This window comes from Canis lupus, chromosome 38, assembly GCF_011100685.1.
Source record: "Canis lupus familiaris isolate Mischka breed German Shepherd chromosome 38, alternate assembly UU_Cfam_GSD_1.0, whole genome shotgun sequence".
Taxonomy (NCBI): Eukaryota; Metazoa; Chordata; class Mammalia; order Carnivora; family Canidae; genus Canis; species Canis lupus.
In genome coordinates, this window is record NC_049259.1 from 7,775,442 (window position 1) to 7,797,688 (window position 22,247).

General features: G+C 34.6%; 1 long non-coding RNA gene across 1 annotated transcript in view; it reads left to right on the plus strand.

Annotated features, from left to right (window-relative positions):
• Positions 1 to 13,740: 13,740 nt before the first annotated feature.
• LOC111094559 overlaps positions 13,741 to 22,247 on the plus strand; it is a 63,393-nt gene continuing 54,886 nt past the window's right edge. The window contains exon 1 of the long non-coding RNA XR_005385512.1: positions 13,741 to 13,842. This is a non-coding gene — a long non-coding RNA (uncharacterized LOC111094559). The remainder of the gene's footprint in view (positions 13,843 to 22,247) is intronic.

Consider the following 22,247-nt stretch of genomic DNA (forward strand, 5'->3'; position numbering starts at 1 on the left):
TGTATGAAAGATGTATTAGTTTCAGACAACAACACTACATCTTATGATATGTTATGCTCTTTTTACTTTTTAATTAAAATGTTTTGGTCATAATGTTTATTTTAAGATGTTAAATAACATTAAATGAGGGCATGCTTTGTGTTGGCCTGGAGGAAATAGGCTTTAAGAGGCTGAAAACAGTCGATTAGAGGGCTTTTGTAAAATACTGATTTTTTAATGTTAACTAAAGTAGTTAACTCTATAGAAAGAATTTTAAATGGTAAAGGAGTGGAGTCTTCTCAAATCATTCAGTGGCTATTCCCCATATGCAAGAGCTGGCCCCATTCAAATATAGTATTTGCCATCCTATCTGTCCACTTGAACATCCCTGACTCAGTGGTTCAACCTTCTATTCTCAATGGCACTGCTTGAGGGTACTTCTAAGGCCAGGACTGTTAGATGTTCAACCAAAGTTCTGGTCAGCCTCCTGTTTAAAAACTGATTGTAAGGGCAAGACAATCAAGACATCTGATCCTTTTTGTATATCCTTCAGAGCATATAACACAGAACAGGTCACTCAGCAGAGGCCTCTAAATTACTGATTGATTCATTTTCTCATCCTGCTTATCAATTACCTGTGGGTCTGTGTGTGATATAGAATATCCACATATACCAAAACTATCTGTATATACAAATATGTACATATATAAAATTTTATGTATGTATGTATGTGATAATATATTATATAGCTGGTCATTAAAAACCATGTTTAAAAAAATAAAAATAAATAAATAAAAACCGTGTTTTTAAAAAAAAAATAATTCCAGTATAGTTAACATACAGTGTTATATTTCAGGTGTACAATCTAGTGATTCAACAATTCTTTTTTTTTTTTTTTAATTTTTTTTGATTCAACAATTCTATACATTACTCACTGCTCATCATTATAAGAGTGCTCTTAATCCCCTTAATCTATTTCAACCAGTCTCTTACTCCCCAACCTCCCTTCTGGTAGCCATCAGTTTTTTCTCTATAGTTGAGTCTATTTTTTTGGTTTGCCTGTTTTTTTCATTTGTTTTGTTTCTTAAATCATATGGTATTGTCTTTCTATAACTGACATTTCACTTAGCATTATACCATCTAGGTCCATCCATGTTGTTATAAATGGCAAGATTCCATAATTTTTTATGGCGGAATAATATTCCATCATATATGTGTACTACTTCTTTAGCCATTCATCTATTGATAGACGTTTGGGCTGCTTCCATAATCTGCCTACTGTAAACAATGCTGCATAGGGGTGCATATATCTTTTAAAATTATCATTTTCATATTCTTTTTTTTTTTTGCATTTTCATATTTTTTCAGTAAATATCCAGTAGTGAAGTTGTTGGATCACATAGTAATTTTTAATTTTTTGAGGAGCTTCTGTATTGTCTTCCACGGTGGCTGTATCAGTTTGCATTCCCACCAACAGTGGGTTCCTTTTTCTTCACATCCTCACCAACACTTGTTGTTTTTGTGATGATTTTGCTTTTAGCAAAATCTGACAGGTGGGAGGTGATGTCTCATTGTGGTTTTGATTTGCATTTCCCTGATGATAAGCGATATTGAGCATTTTTTCATGTCTGTTGACCATCTGTATGTCATCTTTGAAGAAATGTCTGTTCATGTTCCCTGCCCATTTTTTAAATTGGATTATTATTTAATTGGTGTTGCATGAGTTCTTTATATATTTTGGATGCTAATCCTTTATTGGATGTGTCATTTGCATTTATCTTCTCCCATTCTGTAGGTTGCCTTTTAATTTTGTTGATTGTTTTTAATGCTGTGCAGAAGCTTTTTATTTTGATGAAGTCCCAGTGGTTTATTTTTGCTTTTACTTCCCTTGTCTCAGGAGACATATACAGAAAAAATGTTGTTACAATGTTAAAGCAATGCCTGTGCGCTCTTCTAGGATTTTTGACGATTTCAGGTTTCTTTTTTTTTTTTTTTAAGATTTTATTTATTTATTCATGAGAGACACAGAGAGAGAGAGGCAGAGACATAGGCAGAGAGAGAAGTACTGCATGAAGCAGGCTCCATGCAGGAAGCCTGATGTGGGACTCAATCCCCGGACTCCAGGATCACATCCTAGGCCAAAGGCACACCCTAGGCCAAAGGCTCTACCGCTGAGCCACCCAGGCATCCCATGATTTCAGGTTTCACATTTAGATCCTTTATCCATTTTGAGGTTTTGTGTGTGTGTGTGTGTAGCATGAGAAAGTGGTCCATTTTCATTATTTTGCATTTTGCTATCCAGTTTTTCCCTGTAGCAGTTGTTGAAAAGACTTTCTTATTCTTATTGCATATTTTGCCTCCTTTGTCAAAGACTAATTAACCATATAATTGTGGGTTTATTCCTAGGCTCTGTATTCTGTTCTAATGATCTATGTGTCTGTTTTTGTGCCAGTACCATACTGTTTTGACTGTCTTGCTATTTGTTTTGTCATCTTCAGTTTCTTTCATCAGTGTATTATAGCTTTCAGATTATATGGCTTTCACCTCCTTGGCTAAATGTATTCCGAGGTATTTTCTTAATTTTGATGCAATTGTAAATGAAACTATTCTATTTATTTTTCTTTCTGCTACTTAATTATTAGTGTATAGAAGTGCAACTGATTTTTCTATATTGATTTTTTATCCTGTGACTTTCTTTACTGAACTCCTTTGCCAGTTCAACTTGTCTTTTGGTGGAGTCTTTCAGGTTTTCTATATAGAGTATCATGTCATCTGCAAACAGTGTGAGTTTTATTCTTCCTTACCAATTTGATGCCTTTTATTTCTTTTTGTTGTCTGACTGCTATAGCTAGGACTTCCAGTACTATGTTGAATAAAAGTGTTAAGAATGGACATACTTGTCTTATTGTGACAAAGGAATTGTCACAGAAAATTGTGTCTTATTTTCTTAAAGGAAAGCCCTAAGCCCATATACCATTGAGTATGATGTTAGCCATGGGTTATATATGACCTTATATTGAGGCATGTTCTCCCTAAGACCTACTTTGCACAGGATATTGAACTTTGGCAAATGTTTTTGCTGCATCTATTGAAATGACCATATGGTTTTTATCCTTTCTTTTGTTGATGTGATGCGTCACATTCACATTCATTATTCTGTGAATATTAAAACACTCTTGGATCCCAGGAATAAATCCCACTTGATTGTTGTGAATGATTTTTTAAAACGTATTGTTGAATTCAGTTTGCTAAGATTTTGTTGAGCATTTTTGAATCTATGTTTATCAGAGATTTTGACCTATAATTCTCTCTCTCTTTTTTTTTTTCATATCGTCTTTATCTGATTTTGGTATCAGGGTAACACTAGATTTGGAATGAATTTGAAAATGTTCCTTCTCATTTTTTGGAATACTTTGAGAAAGAAAGATATTAATTCTTATTTCAATATTTGGTAGAATTCACCTGTGAAGGTTATTTATCTCAGGCTTTTGTTTGCGGGGAGGTTTTTGATTACTGACTCAATTTCATTGCTGGTAATATGTCTGTTCAAATTTTCAATTTCTCCCTAATTCAGTTTTGGGAGGTTATATGTTCCTAGAAATCTATCCATTTTTTCTCAGTTGTCCAATTTGTTGGTATATAATTTTTCACAATATTCTCTTATAATCCTTAGTATTCTGTGGTATTGATGGTTATTTCTCCACTTTCATTTATGATTTTGTTTGAGTTGTCTCCCTTCCTCTCTCTTTTTCTTTTTTGATGAGTCTGATGACAGGATTATCAATGTTGTTGATCTTTTTTTTTGTTTATTTTTACTATTTTTTAAAATTTTAAATTCAGTTTGCTAATATATAGTATTACATCCAGTGCTCATTCCATCATATGAATTTTACTGATCTTTTAAAAAAGTCAGCTCCTGGGTTCATTGATCTGTTTTATTGTTTCTTCATTTTCTACTTTGTTAATTTAGTTTCTAACCTTTATTATCTCCTTACTTCTGGTTTGGGGCTTTGTTTGTACTTTTTATAGCTCCTTTAAATGTAAAGTTAAGCTGTTCATTTGAAATTGTTCTTCTTGAAGTAGACCTGGATTGCTATAAAATTCCCTCTTAGAACAACTTTTGCTGCATCCCAAAAATTTGAAACTGTGATTTTTATTTTCATTTGTCTCCATGTATTTTTTTATTTCCTCTTTGATTCCCTGGTTAGCTCATTCATTGTATAGTAGCATTATTTAATCTTCATGTACTCATCGTCTTTCCAGATTCTTTCTTGTGGTTGATTTTTTTGCTTTAATAGTGTTGTGGTAAAAAAGATGCATGAGCTCAGTCTTTCTTAATTTGTTGAGACTTGTTTTGTGCCTAATATGTGATATATTATGGAGAGTGTTCTATATGCACTTCAAAAGAATGTGTATTCCACTGTTTTAGGATGGAATGTTCTGAATATTTGTTAGATCCTTCTGGTCCCATGTGTCATTCAAAAGCCAGTGTTTCCTTGTTGATTTTCTGTTTGGATGATGTATCCATTGATGTGAATGGAGTGTTGAAATCTACTCTTATTATATTACTATTGGTTACTTTGTCAGATGCAGACATATTTATAATTGTTATATCTTGTCGAATCGTTCCCTTTATTATTATATAGTATTCTTGTCTCTTTTTACAGACTTTGTTTTAATGTCTATTTTGTCCTATGTAAGTTTGGTACCATGCTTTCTTTTCAATTGCATTTGCATGACAAATGCATCTTAATTCCTTTACTTTCAGTCTGCATGTTTCTAGGTCTGAAATGAGTTCTTTGTAAGGTGCATACAATAGGGTCTGTCTTCCTTATTTATTCATTCTGTCACCTTTTGTCTTTTTATTAGAGCATTTAGTTCATTCACATTTAAAGTGATTACTGATAGGTGTATGCTTATTGCCATTTTGGTACTTGTTTTATGGTTGTTTTTGTAGTTCTCAGTTCCTTTCTTCTCTTGCTCTCTTCTCTCATGATTTGCTGGCTTTTTTTAGTGATACACTTGGATTACTTTTTCTTTCTTTCTTTCTTTCTTTCTTTCTTTCTTTCTTTCTTTCTTTCTTTCTTTCTCTTTCTTTCTTTCTCCTTCCTTCCTTCCTTCCTTCCTTCCTTCCTTCCTTCCTTCCTTCCTTCCTTCCTTCCTTTTTTCATATCTGTTCCTGAATTTTGATTTGTGGTTATCATTAGGTTTGAATATAACATCACATGTACATAGTAGTCTATATTAAGTTGATGATCACTTACATTTGAACTCATTCTTTACCTCTCACATACTTGATATATGGTGTAATTCTTTAAAAACATATTTATTTTTTTTTATTTTTTATTTTTTTTAAATTTTTATTTATTTATGATAGTCACACACACACACACACACACACAGAGAGAGAGAGGCAGAGACATAGTCAGAGGGAGAAGCAGGCTCCATGCACCGGGAGCCCGACGTGGGATTTGATCCCAGGTCTCCAGGATCGCGCCCTGGGCCAAAGGCAGGCGCTAAACCGCTGCGCCACCCACGGATCCCTAAAAACATATTTATTTATTCATGAGAGATAGAGAAGGAGAGAGAGGCAGAGACATAGGCAGAGGGAGAGGCAGGCTCTCTGTGGGGAGCCTGATGCAGGACTCAATCCCAGGACCCCAGGATCACTACCTGAGCCAAAGCAGGCACTCAATCACTGAGCCACACAGGTACCCTGAGAGCCATCCAGGCACTCCGATATATGGTGTCATGTTTTACATCCTTATATCTTGTGAATCCCTTGACTACTTTATATATATATACTTAATTTCACTGCCATTCTTGCTACTTTTCATCTACTTACATTTTTTCTTTTCCAGTCAAAAAGTTTTCTTTAACATGTCCTGTACGGCTTGGTTTAGTGATCATAGACTTTTTAACTTGTGTTTTTGGAAACCTCTTTATATCTCCTTCTATCCTGAATTATAGGCTTGATAAATAGGATATTATTCATTGCAGATTCCTCCCCTGCTACTCCCCCCCACACACACACCAACCAGCATTTCGAATGTATCATGCCAGTCTCTTCTGGCCTACAAAGTTTCTATTGAGAAATCAGCTGATAGATTTTTGAAGTTTTCCTTGTATGTTACTGTTTGCTTTTTTTTTTCCCTTGCTACTTTCAAAATTCCCTCTTTATCACTACTTTATGCCATTTTAATTGCCACATATCTTGGTATCATGGTATCTTGGTGTGGACCTTCTTGGGTTGATTTTGTTGTGGACTCTCTGTGTCTCCTGCATCTGGATTTCTGTTTGCTTCTCCACATTTAGGAATTGTCAGATATTATTGCTTCAAACAAGTTTTCTATCCTTTTTCCTGTCTTCCTTCTGGGATCCCTATTAGGCAAATATTATTATACTTGATGTTATCCTTTAGTTTTTTAAATCTATTTTCATTTTTAATTATTCTTTTTTCTCTCTCCTATTTAGCTTGATTACTTTCCATTACTCTGTCCTCTAGGTCACTAATCTGTTCTATTTTTCTGTAGACTATTATTTATTTCTTCTAGTATATATTTTATTTCAGTTACTGAGTTTCCTCTGTTTGATTGGTTCTTTTTATATTTTCTATCTCTTTATTTAGGGTCTCACTGAGGTCCTCTACTATTTTCTCAAGTTCAGTGAGCATTTTTATGACCATTACTCTAGTTTCTCTATTGGGCATATTACTTATCTGTGTTTCACTTAGCATTCTTGTTGTAATTTTTGTCCTGCTCTTTAATTTTGGGACATATTCCTTGTCTATTTTGTTTAACTTTCTATGTCCATTTCTGTATATTAGGAACACTAATGGTCTTAAAAGTGGTGGACTTATGAAGAAAAAGGTCCTGTAGCATAATAGTGCAATGTCCTCTATTCATCAGAAACTAGGTTTTCAGGACTGTCTCCTGTGTGTGTTACCTGAGCCCTGCTGCTATAGCTGAGCCACATTTCCTTCAGTTCAGTGGTCTATAATGGCTTTCTTTGCCTGTTGTGGGCAGGGTTTGGTCCCTGCATTGCTAGTGGGTCTGGGGTTGCCTTGGGCTTTAGTTGAGTCAGACTAGGCATTTGCCAGAGATACCATAGCACCAAACTTAAGGGCAATTTCCTTGTGTTGTCCCTCAGGAAGCCTTTGTTGGTGGATGGGGCCTGCAGTAGATCAGATGTTGGCTTCCAGCCCACTGCTCAGCAGTAGTGGGACTGGCATGTATAGTTATCTTCCACTCTCCTGGGGCAGGAATCACTTTAGTGTGGTGCTCTCCCCTGTGGGCTCTACTTGTGCCCTGCTGGGCTTATGGTACCACTTTGGATGGACTCTGGCCAGGGGAGTAGTGGGTGGGGTAGGTCCTTAGGAGAATGTGCAAGCTGGGTGTGCAGTGTTGGTATGTTGGGTGGAGAGTGTTGGTGCTCCACTGGTTCCTGTAGGTGTCTCTGTGTCTAAACTGGGGAGTGGGGAGGGAAATAGGGCCTGCCAGCTCATTTGTTCCTGGAGAAATCTCCTAAAGATTCCTGCCCCTCCAGTACAAGCTATGAGATTAGTAAATAAATCTCCTTCCCATATACCCCAGGAGCTTTTCAACCTACATTTTCTATTCTGTATCTCGGTGAGGCTATTTGTTGCACTGTTTCTTTAAGGGTAGGAACTCAGTTCCCTATCACCCTTCAGGCTTTCTTAGAGCAGTGCCTGCTGCTTTTTAAAGTTCCAGGTGTCAAATTGTGGTGATGATAAGAACTCATAAAATTAAGCCCCTCTGCTTTTCAAAGTCAAATTTAATGGGGATTCATCTTTCCCATGTGGGTTCCCTGTACCTGGGTTGCTTGGTGTGGAATCTATTTCTCTCCCCTCTCCATCCCAAGGTGCCCCTCTCTCTCAGGGGCAGTCATATGGGTTCCTTTACCTCTTGACTGCATCTCTACTCTTCCTACCCTCTTCCGTGTGGCCTCTTCTCTACATTTAGCAGTGCAGAGTCTGTTCTGCTAGTCTTCAGTTTATTTTCTGGGTTACTTATACTGATGTAGATATTACATCTAATTGTATCTATGGAATGAACTGACCTTAGGTTATCCCCACTGTATCATCTTCACTGGAAGTCTCAAAAAAACACAGATTTGAAGTGTATGGATTCACTTATATTTAGACGTTTTTAGTAAATACTGAACAGCACTGTAAATATATTTTCTCATCTAGATTTTTCTTTTTTTTTAATATTTTATTTATTTATTCATGAGAGATACAGAGAGAGAGGCAGAGACACAAGCAGAGAGAGAGAAGCAGGCTGCATGTAGGAAGCCTGACATGGACTCGAGCCTGGGTCTCCAGGATCATGCCCTGGGCCAAAGGAAGGCGCCAAACTGCTGAGTCACCTAGATGTCCCTCATCTAGGTTTTTCTTAATATTTTCTTTTCTCTAGCTTATTTTATTATGAGAATACAGCATATTAATACATATAACAAAATTTGTGTTAATATACAGTTTATGTTATCAATAAGACTTCTAGTCAACAGTAGGCTATTAGTTGAGTTTGGGGGGATAAAATTTATTCATGGATTTTTGACTCTGTGGTGGTTGGACCCCTAACACCTGTGTTTAAAGGTCAACAGTATTCTGTAACTGGTCAATTTTTTGTCAGCATAAGAATTTTAAATTTAAATTTTAGCTTTTTAGAGTAGCTAACAGCAAGATTGAGGGAAAATTACAGTGGTTTCCCATATACCCTGTTCCACACATACATAGACTATGCCATTATCATCATCTACCACCAGAATGGTATATTTGTTACATTAGATGAATCTATATTGACACATCATAATAAGCTAAAGTCTTCCATTTACATTATGATTCACTCTTGGTGTTGAATATTCTGTGGGTTTGAACAAGCGCATAATGACCTGCATCCCCCATTATGGTATCATACAAAGTATTTTCACTGCTGTAAAAATCTTCCATGTTCTGCTTGTATATCTGCTCAACACCCCCACCCCTGCAACCCATGATCTTTTTACTCTCTTAATAGTTTTGCCTTTCCCAGAATGATGTATAATTGGAAATTAAAATGTATAATTTTAGGGATGCCTGGGTGGCTCAGCAGTTGAGCAACTGCCTTTGACTCAGGGAGTGATCCTGGAGACCCAGGCTCGAGTCCATGTCAGGCTTCCTACATGCAGCCTGCTTCTCTCTCTCTGCCTGTGTCTCTGAATCCCACATCGGGCTTCCTGTGTGGAGCCTGCCTCTCCCTCTGCCTGTGTCTCTGCCTTTCTCTCCCTGTGTGTTTCTCATGATAAATAAATAAAATCTTTTTAAAAAATATATAATTTTAAATTAGCCTCTTTAAGTTATACATTTAAAATTTCCTTATGTCTTTTCATGGCTTTATAGTCTTTTTTTTAAGTGCTGAATAATATGCCATTGTCTGGGATGTACCACATTTTATTTGTCCATTCACCTACTGAAGGATGTGGTTGCTTCCAAGTTTTAGAAATTATGAATAAGCTCACTGTAACCATCTGTGTGTAGGTTTTTATGTGGATATAAATTTTCAACTCCTTTGGGTAACAAGGAATATAATAGCTGGATTGTATGGCAAGAGTATGTACAGTTTTATAAGAAACCACCAAACTGTCTTCTAAAGTGACTGTGCAATTTGCATTCCCACCACTTCTTTGCTAGTACTCGGTATTGTCAGTGTTCCTGATTTTTGAGGATTCTAATAGGTCTGTTGAGATATCTCATTTTAATTTGCATTTCCCTAATGAGTTGTGATATACAGCATCTTTTTTCTTATATTTTCCATCTGTATATCTTTTTTTGAAGTGTCTATTGAGGTCTTTTTAATCAGGTTGGTCGATTTATTGCTACATCTTTCTTTCTTTCTTTCTTTCTTTCTTTCTTTCTTTCTTTCTTTCTTTCTTTCTTTCTTTCTTTTTCTTTCTTTTGAAAGAGAGAGAGAGAGAGAGAGAGAGAGAGAAAGACAGTGCAAGCAGGGGGAAGGGGGAAAGGAGTAGAGGGAGAAGGAGAGAGAGAATCTTAAGTAGGCCCATTCCCAGACAGGGCTCGATCTCCGAACACTGAGATCATGACCTGAGCTGAAATCAAGAGTCCGATGCTTAATTGACTGAGCTACCTAGATGTCCTGAGTTTTGATTTCTTTGTACATTTTGGATTTTTTTGAATAGATTTCTTTGTATATTTTGCATACATCTCTCCTAGTCTGTGGCTTGACTTCTCATTGTCTTGATATTGTATTTTGTAAATTAGAAGTTTTTAATTAAGTCCAGTTTATCAATTGTTTTATGGATTGTGCCTCATGTTGTATCTAAAAGTCATTGCCATACTCATGATATCCTAGGTTATGGTTGTCCTATATTATCTTCTAAGAGTTTTATAGTTTTATGTTTTACATTTAGATGTGTGATTTATTTTAAGCTAATCTTTGGGGAGTATGTAGGGTCTCTGTCTAGATGTCTAGATTTTTTTTTTTTTTTTATGGTATGTGGATGTCTAGTTGTTCCAGCATTGCTTGTTGAAAAGACTATACTTACTCCATTGTCATGCCTTTGTTTCTTTGTCAAATATTGCAAATCATATATTTTTAAATATTTTATTTATTTATTTGATAGAGAGCACAAGTAGGGGAAGTGGCAGAGGGAGAGGAAGAAGCAGGCTCCCCGCTAAGCAGGAGCCTGATGCAGGGCTCAAAATTAGGACCAAGGGATCATGACCTGAGCTGAAGACAGATGCTTAACTGACTGAGCCACCGAGATTCCCCAATATTGGTTTTTAGATAAGTAAACTTTCAACATTTGTGATTAAAATCAAATTTTTAAAATTTAATATAATAAATGATGAAAATGTATCCTTTTACTATTTTTGTAAAATAGTAATAGTAGATGTACATTTATTTTGGACCCTGATTTCTTACTATAGGTAGAACTTTTTTTCTGCTTTTTGTTATTGGCATCCACATATTTTATTTCAAACTAGATTAAGCCACAAATCATATTTATGGAGATACATTTCTTGGCTTTTTATTATTTTCCATTGACCAACTCATCTATTCTTTTTTCTTTTCTTTTTAAGATTGTATTTACTTGAGAGAAAGAGAGAGAGAGAGAGAGAGAGCACAGCAGGGTGAGGGCAGAAGGAGAAGCAGACTCCCCTGCTGAGCAGAGAGCCCAATGGGGGATCCATCCTGAAACTCTGGGATCATGTCCTGAGCTGAAGGCAGATGCTTAACCCACTGAGCCATGTGGGCATCCAAATTTGTCTGTTCTTATGTTAATACCACTGCCTAGATTACTAAAGCTCTGTTCCAGGCCTTGAAGATAGGTAGGGTTAGTTCTCTGACTTTGATTTTTTCTTTAACATTGTTTTGGCTATTCTGGGCTTTTTGCTTTTCATTTAAACATTAGAATCAGTTTATTGATTCCACAAATGACATCTTGGGATTTTGATTGAGATGCTTTGAATGTATGGATCAAGTTGGAAATAACAGATGTCTTAAGAACAGTGAATCTTCCTATCTGCGAAAATTAAATATCTCTTCATTCATTTAATTCTTTGATTTCATTCAGACAAGTTTTGTAGTTTTCCTCCTATAGATCTTATATGTGTTTTGTCAGATTTATACCTAAGTATTTTATTTTGAAGGATGTTCATATAAATGGTATTGTGTTTTTAACTTGAAATTCCACTTCTTTATTGGTGGTATGTAGGTTGGCAAATAACTTTTGTATATTATATTCTGCAAACTTGATATAATTGCTTCTTATAGTAAATTTTTTGTAGATTTTTTTCAAATTTTCTGCATGGAAAGTAATGTTATCTTTGGTTCATATATATTCTTATTTATTTATTTATTTATTTATTTATTTATTTATTGCCTTATTGAATTAGCTGAAACTCTCAGTATAGTATAATGTTGGAAAGGAATTTCTAGAGAAGATAGCCTTTCCTCATATATGATCTTAGTAGGGAAGATTTGAGTTTCTCACTATTAAGTATGATGTTAGCTTCAGATTTTTTAAGACAATCTTTATCATGTTGAGGAAGTTCACTTCTATTGTTAGTTTAGTGAGAGTTTTTATCATGAACAGGTGTCAGATTCTGTCAATTGCTTTTTGTGCATTTATTGATCTGATTACATGATTTTAATTTTTTACCTTGTCATAATCTCTTTTATTTTAAAAATGTTGGTTATGGCCTGTTCAACTGATTTCATGACCCTTTATACAGTCATACTTTTATTCATTAATCATTTATATTTTATTAATTATTAATTATTCATTAATTTAAAAATTATGTGACTTCATGACTCATTGGATATGACAAGTCAGTAAGCAGAAATATAGGGTGAAAGAAAAAATGCTTCTTTAGATACATGTATAGGTATGGAATTCATTTTTAATATAAGAGGAGGCTCAGGTTTGGAGTTATGTTTATTTCTTTTGTTGTCTGTCAGGATTTTCAGTAGAGATATCTAGTACAAGGCTAAGTACTTTTCTGGAATTTATAAAAAAAGTTTGGACTGGATAATACATAATTTTCCAGTAGCCTATGATTTAAAAATGACTTCACATTCTGACCACAGCAATTAACAGCTGTCAAACAATAGATGAATTAATTCTATTATTTCAACCCTTTGTTTTTTCATAACTATAATGGGTAATACAACAAAATGGTTGATTGTCAGGATTAGATTGAAATAATGGCTGTGGAGGATTTAGCATATAACTGGTACTTGTAAGTGCTCAATAAATACTGGCTATTAGTACTCATTCTTTGAGTCCCTGAATGCGGTGCGGATTAGCAGTTAGCAGACTGCTTCATTTTCTACTAAGAATAATCAAATGCCGTGCATATTTTCAAAGCATCTCTGATCACAACTGCTTGTTACTTTCCTGAGCTCGGCATTGTTAGAGAATGGATCTCAGTCAGTAAGGGATTTCTCCTCTTCACCTCAACCTACCTGACAAGGAAACCTGGGATAAGAACCAAAGAATAATACTTCAAGAGTATAAATAATGCAACTCACAATTAATGGTGGCTTAAAGAAACGAGTGGTTATTTTTTCCACAAGTTTATAGGTAGAGAGCTCAGTTCGACAATGCAGTCATGGTCACAGGCTTCACCCATTTCCCTGCTCTGCCATCCTTAATGTGTTGGCTTTATTCATTATACGTGTTGCCTGATTGTTTCAAGGTGATGGCTCCATTTTCAGACATCCTATTTGCAATAGCAGAATTAGAGAGGTGAAAGAAAAGGATTATACAACAGTTCCAGGGTCACCTTTTTGCACATGATAACTTTTGGAATTGTGTGGTACAGAAATTGCACAATAACTTTTAGTAAGGAGAAAAGGAAAAGGAATATGTGTAAGCAATTAAACGTCTGTCGCCAGTGGCTAATACAAAGCTTGGCACATAAAACCTGATTAACCAGATGACTGGATGAGATCCCAGAAATGGACAGAGACCAGTTCCTATGGCAGTTATTTAATGAATCTGGGGAATGTATGATCTTAAGACATATTTTTTTAAACATAAGGGCATACCCTTCACAAATTTTTAAATAGATTTTTAATAATATTTCTATTACTTGAGAGACTTTAGATCAGATACCTATTATGTTCACCCACATGTGATATGAGTGGGAGAACAACTTATGCATGACCAGTGAAGAATGGCCATTTAATTATATGAGGCAGAAAGTAAACTTAGGCAAAGTACTGTCCCAAAGCAGCATTTAGAGGTTGGGCAGAGGAAATATGCCTGAGAAGTGACCAGAGGGATCACAAAACAAACATTCTCAAAAGAATTGCCTGCTGCTGACAGATTAAAATGGTAAGAAAGTTGGGTTTATCTAGCACCCAGAATTTCAGTTGGTGATTTATGTTAAAGTAATCATATAGTGAACTGTTTGAGGATAGAGTTAGAGAGTAGTTAGATGAATGAGAATTAGGTGGGGAAATGAAAGATACAGGATTGAAAATTCCATCAAGATTGTTATATATAACAGTGAAGATAGTGATAGTGTGGCGGCTCAAGGGAAACATGAGTGGGGAAAATTTTTATTTTTATTTTTTAAATATGAGAGTGTGGAGATAGTTTGATTAAAATGTGCAAAAATAGAACAAAGTGTACAAACAAGGAAAATGCAGGAAAGTAAGGGAGTAATATGTAAAGGGTAAGGCTACTCCTTAGTAGCCTTAGGCAGAGCCTACATGTACAGCAAAGAGAAGGTTGCGATTACAATCCCGACAAGCGTCTGCCTTCAGACCCGTGGGTGTCATCAGGGAATGTGAATTTCAGGAGATTTTCCACCATCCCCAGAACTGGTAAGAGTAGCTCATTATGCCTAACTTATTTGTACAGATGATATGCTTTATGATGAACACTTACTTCCCTTCTGGGAGTCTGGGACTTTGCTTGTGCTAGGCAGAGAATGCCTGCCTATGTGACCAGTCCCCAATAAAAGCCTTTGGCACTAAAACCCTAATTAATAAGCTTTTCTGGTAGACAGCATTTCCAACAAGTTATAACTCCTTGTCAGAGAAATTGAGGGTGTCTTATTAATCCAGTAAGAGAGAACTCTTGATTTCCTCTGGATGTACCCCACTTGCCTTTTTCTTTTACTGAGCTTGCTTTGTAGCCTTTCCTCTGTAGTAAATCATAACCATAAATATAACTACATGCTGAGTCTTGTGAGCTCTTCTAGTGAGTTACGGAAATTTGGGGTGATCTTGGGGGCCCCAATATACCATGGAATAGAAAGTACAGGTTGTGATAAAAGGTGAAGAATGCTTATTCCACTATAACTGGGGAACAGTGATTGGATCAGCATAACAGATTTTTTTTTAGAGATGGCTGATAACCATCTGATGAAAAAGAATGAAGAAAATTTAGAATAAGATATTTGAAAAAAATAGTTTTAAAAATCTGTATCGATTAAGAGATCTAACAAGAAAAATAAAAATGGTGTGCCCAGTGCATACCTATAGCCCAGTTGCATGGACAATCATGAGATTATAAAAATGCAGCTCTGTGTGTTTGCATGTTTGCATATGAAACCAGTGTTTCTGAGAATCCTGTGTGCAGGTCAGAGAAATAGAGGTTGAATTGTTTCAATATTTGGGCTTTACTAAGTATTTGCAATGTTATGATGATAGGGAAATCTTTAAGAAAACAGTTTATATGATAAGTTTTAGGATTTTAGCTTTCTGGGAAAGAAATTAAGGAAGGATCATATAGTTTTGTAGGAATACAGAGAAAAAGTGACTGGAATCCCTGTGAGGAGGACTGGAACAAACTCATGAAAAATTAAATTTTTATTAGAAAGACTGTGGCTGATGAGAAAACTGAAACGATGACTATAGTGCATGGAATGGTGGCCTTTCCAAATATAAACCTATATCTTAATGCCAGGAACCTGTGAATGTGTCTTCATTTGGAAAAAGTACCTTTCAGATATATGGATTTCAAATGAGATCATCCTGATTTATCTAGGTGGGCTCTAAACCCAATGACAGATATCCTTATAAGGTACACAAGAGAAAAGATAATATTCTATGAAGACAGAGTCAGAGATTGGAATTAAGGGAATGTCTGGAAGCATCAAAAGCTGGAAGGAGCAAGGGATGTCTTCCCTAGAGACTGCAGAGGAGTGTAGCTCTGACAACTTGATTTTGGACTTAAGGTCTCTAGAACTGTGAGAAAAACATTTATAAGCCATTAACATTGTAGTAGTATGTTAAAGTAGCTCTAAGAACTACTACAGTGACTGTGAAAAGTAAGATTAAATTGGAGTGATGTGAAGTCAAAGATATGATATAGAAGATTATTGAATCTATCATCCATGTGGAGTTGATGATTCCCAGCATAAAGACAGGACCTAAATAAAAGGAAAAGATGTGAGAATAGTATAAAATGCATCAAAAGGAATATATAACTCATTATCAATTCATTTATAATTATAAAATACTATGCAAGTAAAAATTACATTGGAGAGTTTATGTAAATAAATTATAATTTTATTAATATCCACTATTATTTCATTTTAAACATCTTCTTTTACTTTACAAATTAATGAGAAATATCTGAATATCTTCAGTTTTACTTATAGGTGCCTAAAAATGAACATCCAATAATTCCAAAATTGGCATAATTGTTTCTTAAAAAAGCAACAAAAAACCCAACACATGAGTTGTATACCATGCTGCTGTCTTCAATTGCTTCTGCTGAAATGTTTCCGTTCCTTTATTAGACCCCTGAGGGGAGTGGGGGGTGTTGGAACAACATTTATAATGTGCCTGACATCATATCTTAAATCCTCATGTCAATCCTGTTGACACTGTTATAGCAACTCCTGCTCATGTCCAAAGAAATTATTGACCTCCAAAGTTTCATAGCTAGTCAGTGCTGGACAGTTAGGGATTTAAAACTAGGTTTTTTGAACTTCTAAGACTGTACTCATTCCCCTTCACCAGATTTTCTTGAAGGAAGAAAGGAGGTGCAAGTCAGTTATGCTTCTTCTCATAAAAATGAGGGCTGTCCCTGAGTTTTGTGTAAAATGTCAAATGAGTGATTTAAATTATGAGGGGCTGCATTTTTAAACCTAACAAATGATTGGTGGGGTCATTTTTGCTTAATTGTTGTGGCATCTTTGAAATATCATTTTAGCACTTTCCTAATCTATAAAATGATGTGATACATTTTAACAACTCAGTTTTATATTTGGCCTTTCAAAAGCATCATGCTTTATGGTCCATCAGCTATATAGGGGCAATAACCAGAGATATTTTGTGCATGGTATAAGCTATACTCAGACTCTTTCATTTCACTTGTATAGGCTCTCTATAGAGAAAAAAAATAAGTAAAATCTAATGAGTAATTCTAGAAAAATATAATATTGGTGGTACAATAGAAATAAATGCACCAGGGTATGTATCCTTTTACATTGACTTTCTTCTTCATTATAACCCAGTAATGATGCCAACTTATTCTAACTACCATGCCAATGTCCTACTATTTGAAGTATAATTATCTACATTAAAAAGCTGCATAGAATTTTGCTATAAAATATTGATACTTTTGTATTATTTCAGTTGATGTTTGTTTTTGATGCCTTGAAAAAGTCATATATATACCATAATGATTTTCAAAAACTTAAAGCAATGTTGATCATAATGCAATCAATTAAAATTATTCAGTAGACATAGTATCTAGAATGACATCATGGTAATAATGAACAGCAACAATTATAATGTTCTAAAATGACTAAGAATTGGAGATCCCTGGGTGGTTCAGTGGTTTAGCACCTGCATTCGGCCCAGGGAGTGATCCTGGGGTCCCGGGATCAAGTCCCACGTCAGCCTCCCTGAATGGAGCCTGCTTCTCCCTCTGCCTTTCTCTCTCTCTCTCTCTCTCTCTCTCTCTCTGTGTGTGTGTGTGTGTCTCTCATGAATAAATAAATAAAATATTATAAAAAATAAAATAAAATAAAATAAAATAAAATAAAATAAAATGACTAAGAATTACAAACCTACATACATTCCTTCATAATAGATATCTGTGTTAGATGGCTGAGCATCAGTTCCACAATGTTGTTATTCCTTTATTTTAGCCTCATTATTTCAGTATATTTACTCTGGTATATGCAAATGGAAGAATGACCTAATTTTATTTTTTTCATTAGTTGTTCGTATCATTTCAGTTGTGACAGGAAATCTGCTACGTAATAATCCAAGTTATTTTTTTTCATCCTTTTTTTTTCCTTCCATCCACAATTTAGTACCAAACAGTTTATTCACAGTATCTGATATTTCTAGATCTGATACTTCTAAACCAAATGATACCTTTTACAGCCTCAGCTGATGAAAGCAGAATTAATATGTTCAGAGATAACTGTTGTCATATTCTGGATCATATGGCCAATCTGATCAAGCTGAATGGACTAAGGATACACAACTGACTTCAAATCAGTCAATCCATTGTGTTTTCAAAACTTATACCCTGTTTTGAAATGTTCTGGTAAAATTAAGATAAATTTAATTGGATTAGACATGCTTTCTTTCAGATGTATTTAAGAAAGAAACAATCTTCGGAAGGGTAAGGAAAAGACACACGAAGGAGCAAGTAGCTAACAGCTTAAGACATTGATTAGACATTTGTATTGTTTCTAGTTTTGAATTGTTTCCAGTTTGGAGGTACTATATATAAAGCAACTTCAAAATTTTGTGTAGAAGTCTTTGTATAGAAATAGGTCTTCATTTCTCTTGGGTCAAGTGATGAGCACGTGTTTAATTTTATAAGAAACTACCAAAATGTTTTTCAAGGTAATTGAACCATTTTGCATTTCTACTTGCAGTGCATAAGGGTTTTTTAGTTGCTCCAACTGTTCTTAAGGCTTGAAACTGTCAATATTTTTAATGTTTGCCATTCTAATGTGTTTGCAGTGATATTATTTTTTCCCTTTTTCTAATGACTGATGATGAGTATTTTTCTGTGTGTGTAGTGGCCATTAATTCATCTTTTCCATACTCCCTGTTTGAATATTCTGCCTATGTTTTAATATCATTTTGTCTACTTATTATTAAGGTGTAATTTTTAATATATTCTTTATGAACATCTTTTATTAGAGATGCATTTATACAATAGATAAATGAAAGAAAGGAAGAAAAAAGACAACTTTTTTTTCCATTTGATATGACCACCATATTTAGAATTACAACCCTTCAACACAGCATTTCCTATTTCCCATTCCTGTCATTTTTTTCTCTTTCCCTCTCCATAGCATTAATTACCACTTGTCATGATATGTTATTTTAAAGTTTGTATTTTGGGATGCCTGGGTGGTTCAGCAGTTAAGCGTCTCAGGAGTCCCAGAATCGAGTCCCACATCGGGTTCCCTGCATGGAACCAGCTTCTCCCTCTGCCTATGTCCATGCTTCTCTCTTTCTGTGTGTCTCATGAATAAATAAATAAATAATCTTAAAAAAAGTTTGTATTTAATTTTTATTTTTTGTTTAATATTAGCTATGTTTTATTCAGTGCTTTATTCACTGAAATTTCCCATGTTTATAATGCATGGTAAGCTCAGATAAACTGTTGAAGTGGATTTATTTAATATGTTCTGTTTATTCCTTTACTTAATTGCATCATATAAAAATTTCCTGGAGTCCTATTGTACTAAGAATTGTATCCCTGAAGAAAATTCTACAGACTGTCCTGATTTTGACCTGTGCATCTACAAGAGCTAATTTTCCTCAGAAAGCTGGAACCATTTCAGGAGCTGAAACACTAAAGTTGGTCTATACCCATAGTCCTATAGGTTTCTAATTCAGTAAACATCTAACAGCTTTTCTTATCTTCCTTTGTAGGAGCCTAATTATGTTAAAAACAGAAGGTACTAATGAGTTATATTACATATGTTTGTATATAAAAACTGATTAGAGCCATAGAGAAATGTATTTCTTAGGATATCTCATTATAGAATTAGAGTAAAAAGAGTATGTTCAAGAATCAAATTTAATACATGTGCAATATGAATTAAATTCCTTATGTTAGGAAAATTGAATCTAATTCAGAATTCTCAAATTGTGACAAGGCTAGACCCAGGAGACTTTAGCCTTTATCATATTATCAGCATCCTAGTTTGATTCAAAGAAAGCATTTGTAAGTCCAGAGCATTCCATCAATCCATTTAGTAGGATTTAAAAAATGATTTCTAAGAAATATTCATATCACAACAAAAAGACAACACACTTGTCTTCTCATGTTTTTAATGCATTAATACTTTAAAATGTTATGTTCACCTTAATCTAATGATTTCCAAGTTTTATAGCTTTGCTTTGAAATTAATTTTACTAGATACTATAAAAGTTATAACTTGATTGAATATTGTGTGCATGATTTATTTGGGTACTGACTTAACTCCTTTTTCCAACTTATTAGCAACCTCAAATAATTTTCTTCAGATTAATGCAATAGTATTCATCATGATAAATTCATAATCATATAAGTAGAATCATTTTTTGAGTACTGTTACTTTCTGGTGCTTTACAACTATTACATTTAATTCTCACAACAAGCTGCAAATTATTAAGTCTGTTTTAGAAGTGAGAAAACAAAAACTTCCAGAAGCTAAATGACTTAACTACTCGATAAATCATAAATCAAATATCTGGTTCCAAATTCTGCATTATATTTTCCCTCCAGTTCCTTCAGAAAACACTTGCTTTCTTTGTTGATGTATGTGGGAATAAAGTTACATTTGAGCTTTATTAATACAGCTTCTAGGTACCGTTGTGAAAGGATACTCTGAGGCAATGCGTTGTGTTCATTTAATTACTTTATTTCAAAAATTAAATATTTTTGCATAATTAAAGCATTGTTTTCTGCCCCATATCTCTAGGTTATTAAACTGAATAAACGTGGTAAAGTTAGTTTAATAATAAGATGATAATAACTATATTATCATAAGATGATAATAACTCTATTGATATTGTGCATTGGTATGTTCTTTGTGTGTTTGGGAAATTGTGCGGTCATTCCCATTTTTGGGTGTATTTTATTGGTGCTGGAATGATAATGGGGGTGGAAGCTTATATTAGAGGTAGCAGAGGTAATAGTAGAAAAAGTCTCTATTCAAATTTAGTTTTGCTTAAACCATGGTTAGCTCAAGCATGTTGCACTGAATTAGTTCGGAGCCTCTGCCACCCTGATTTGATGATGGAGCCCAGGCTAGTATTTGTGTTTATTTTTATTTTCTGTGGGGAGCTATGAGTATCATGAAGCAGTGTATGCATACTATGCTTTAATGGCATTTAAACCTTCACTACATGACAAAAGTTGGCATCATCATGAATGCTGTTACATGAAATTTTTCTGTCACTTGTAATTATAACATTCAAATACAGTTGGTGACCTAGGCCTTTTTTTTTTTTTAAGTTTATGTTCTTTATATAGCTGTCTGGAAAGCCTTTTGAATTTAAATATGACACAGTAGATAATGATAAAACCTTCATTTCCAGGTTTCACGTCAGGGAAAGTGCCCCCTAGAAGATAGACAGATATGTTTTCTGTTGTAGAAAAAGAAGGGATGACACTTACAGGCAGAAATAGTTTTACATTTAATGCCAGGAAATGGAGATGATTTTACACAATCAAAAATGCATCACACTTGGAACAGTTTAATTAGAAACTTATATTAAGCAATTTGAATATCTCAAATGCAGGTAAGTTAAGATTACATTCAAAGCAAAGACATGTGACAGGTTGGCATTTTTATTCTCCTGCCTTAAGCAAGAAAAATTTCAGCCGAGATTTCTGACCTTAACATAAACCTCAATATAAAATACAATTCAAATACTGTCATTTCCTGAAGATTTTCAATTATTTTCAGGTGAGGAGAGGTTAAAGGTTTTTTTCTTGGTACTCTGTCCCCAAATAGCTCATACTCTTCCTCCTCTGAGAAATAGAGAATAATGTAACTTTTTAAAAGTAGTTGAAAGGGGGAAAGAGGAGTAGTGAAGGAGGAAGAGTATGAGAGTGAGAGAGAAAGGGAAGGCAGTGGCAAAGAAAAGGTATGGGTCTCCATAGACAGACAGGAAGAAACTGCACCTTGGAAGGACAGGGACCGATGCTGGCATGCCAGAAGGAGCGAGGGGAAGACACCTTCAGGGAGAAGAAAAGAGAAAGAAAGGCAGAAGAAGAAAACCTATAAAATAGGCTGTTGGAGTTTGAGATTGAAACACATTTCATTATTTAAATAGTTAATAGCATTTCTGTAATTGGGTTAGATAGATAGACTTGGTGCTAAATTAATTAAAATTACATATGTTCTTATTTTGAAAAAACCTACAGGCAATTTGGTACAATATAAATTCATTTTGTAAAGCACATTCTCCTTTTTAAACTTATTTTTCAGTGTTTCATGATCAGTGCTCTGTCTTCTTTCTCTTTCACCTTCTTATTCCTTGATGTACTTGTTTAACCAGCTAGGAGACACTGAAAAGTGTATAGTATTCAGGTTGTATTTGAGAGAAATGTTTAAGGAATTAGGATAGCCAAAAATAAACAACCAAAAAACCCTAACTGGTTTTGACCTCTATGGTGAAATGGATCTCATCTGGTTCAGATAGAAAAGAAGGGTTAATGCTACATTCTTTTAATTTGTCTTTTCTTGTTTCATTCGTTTCCAGTGGCTGCTTATACATTTGGCTACTGCAGTTGTGTTTATTATCTTTGTG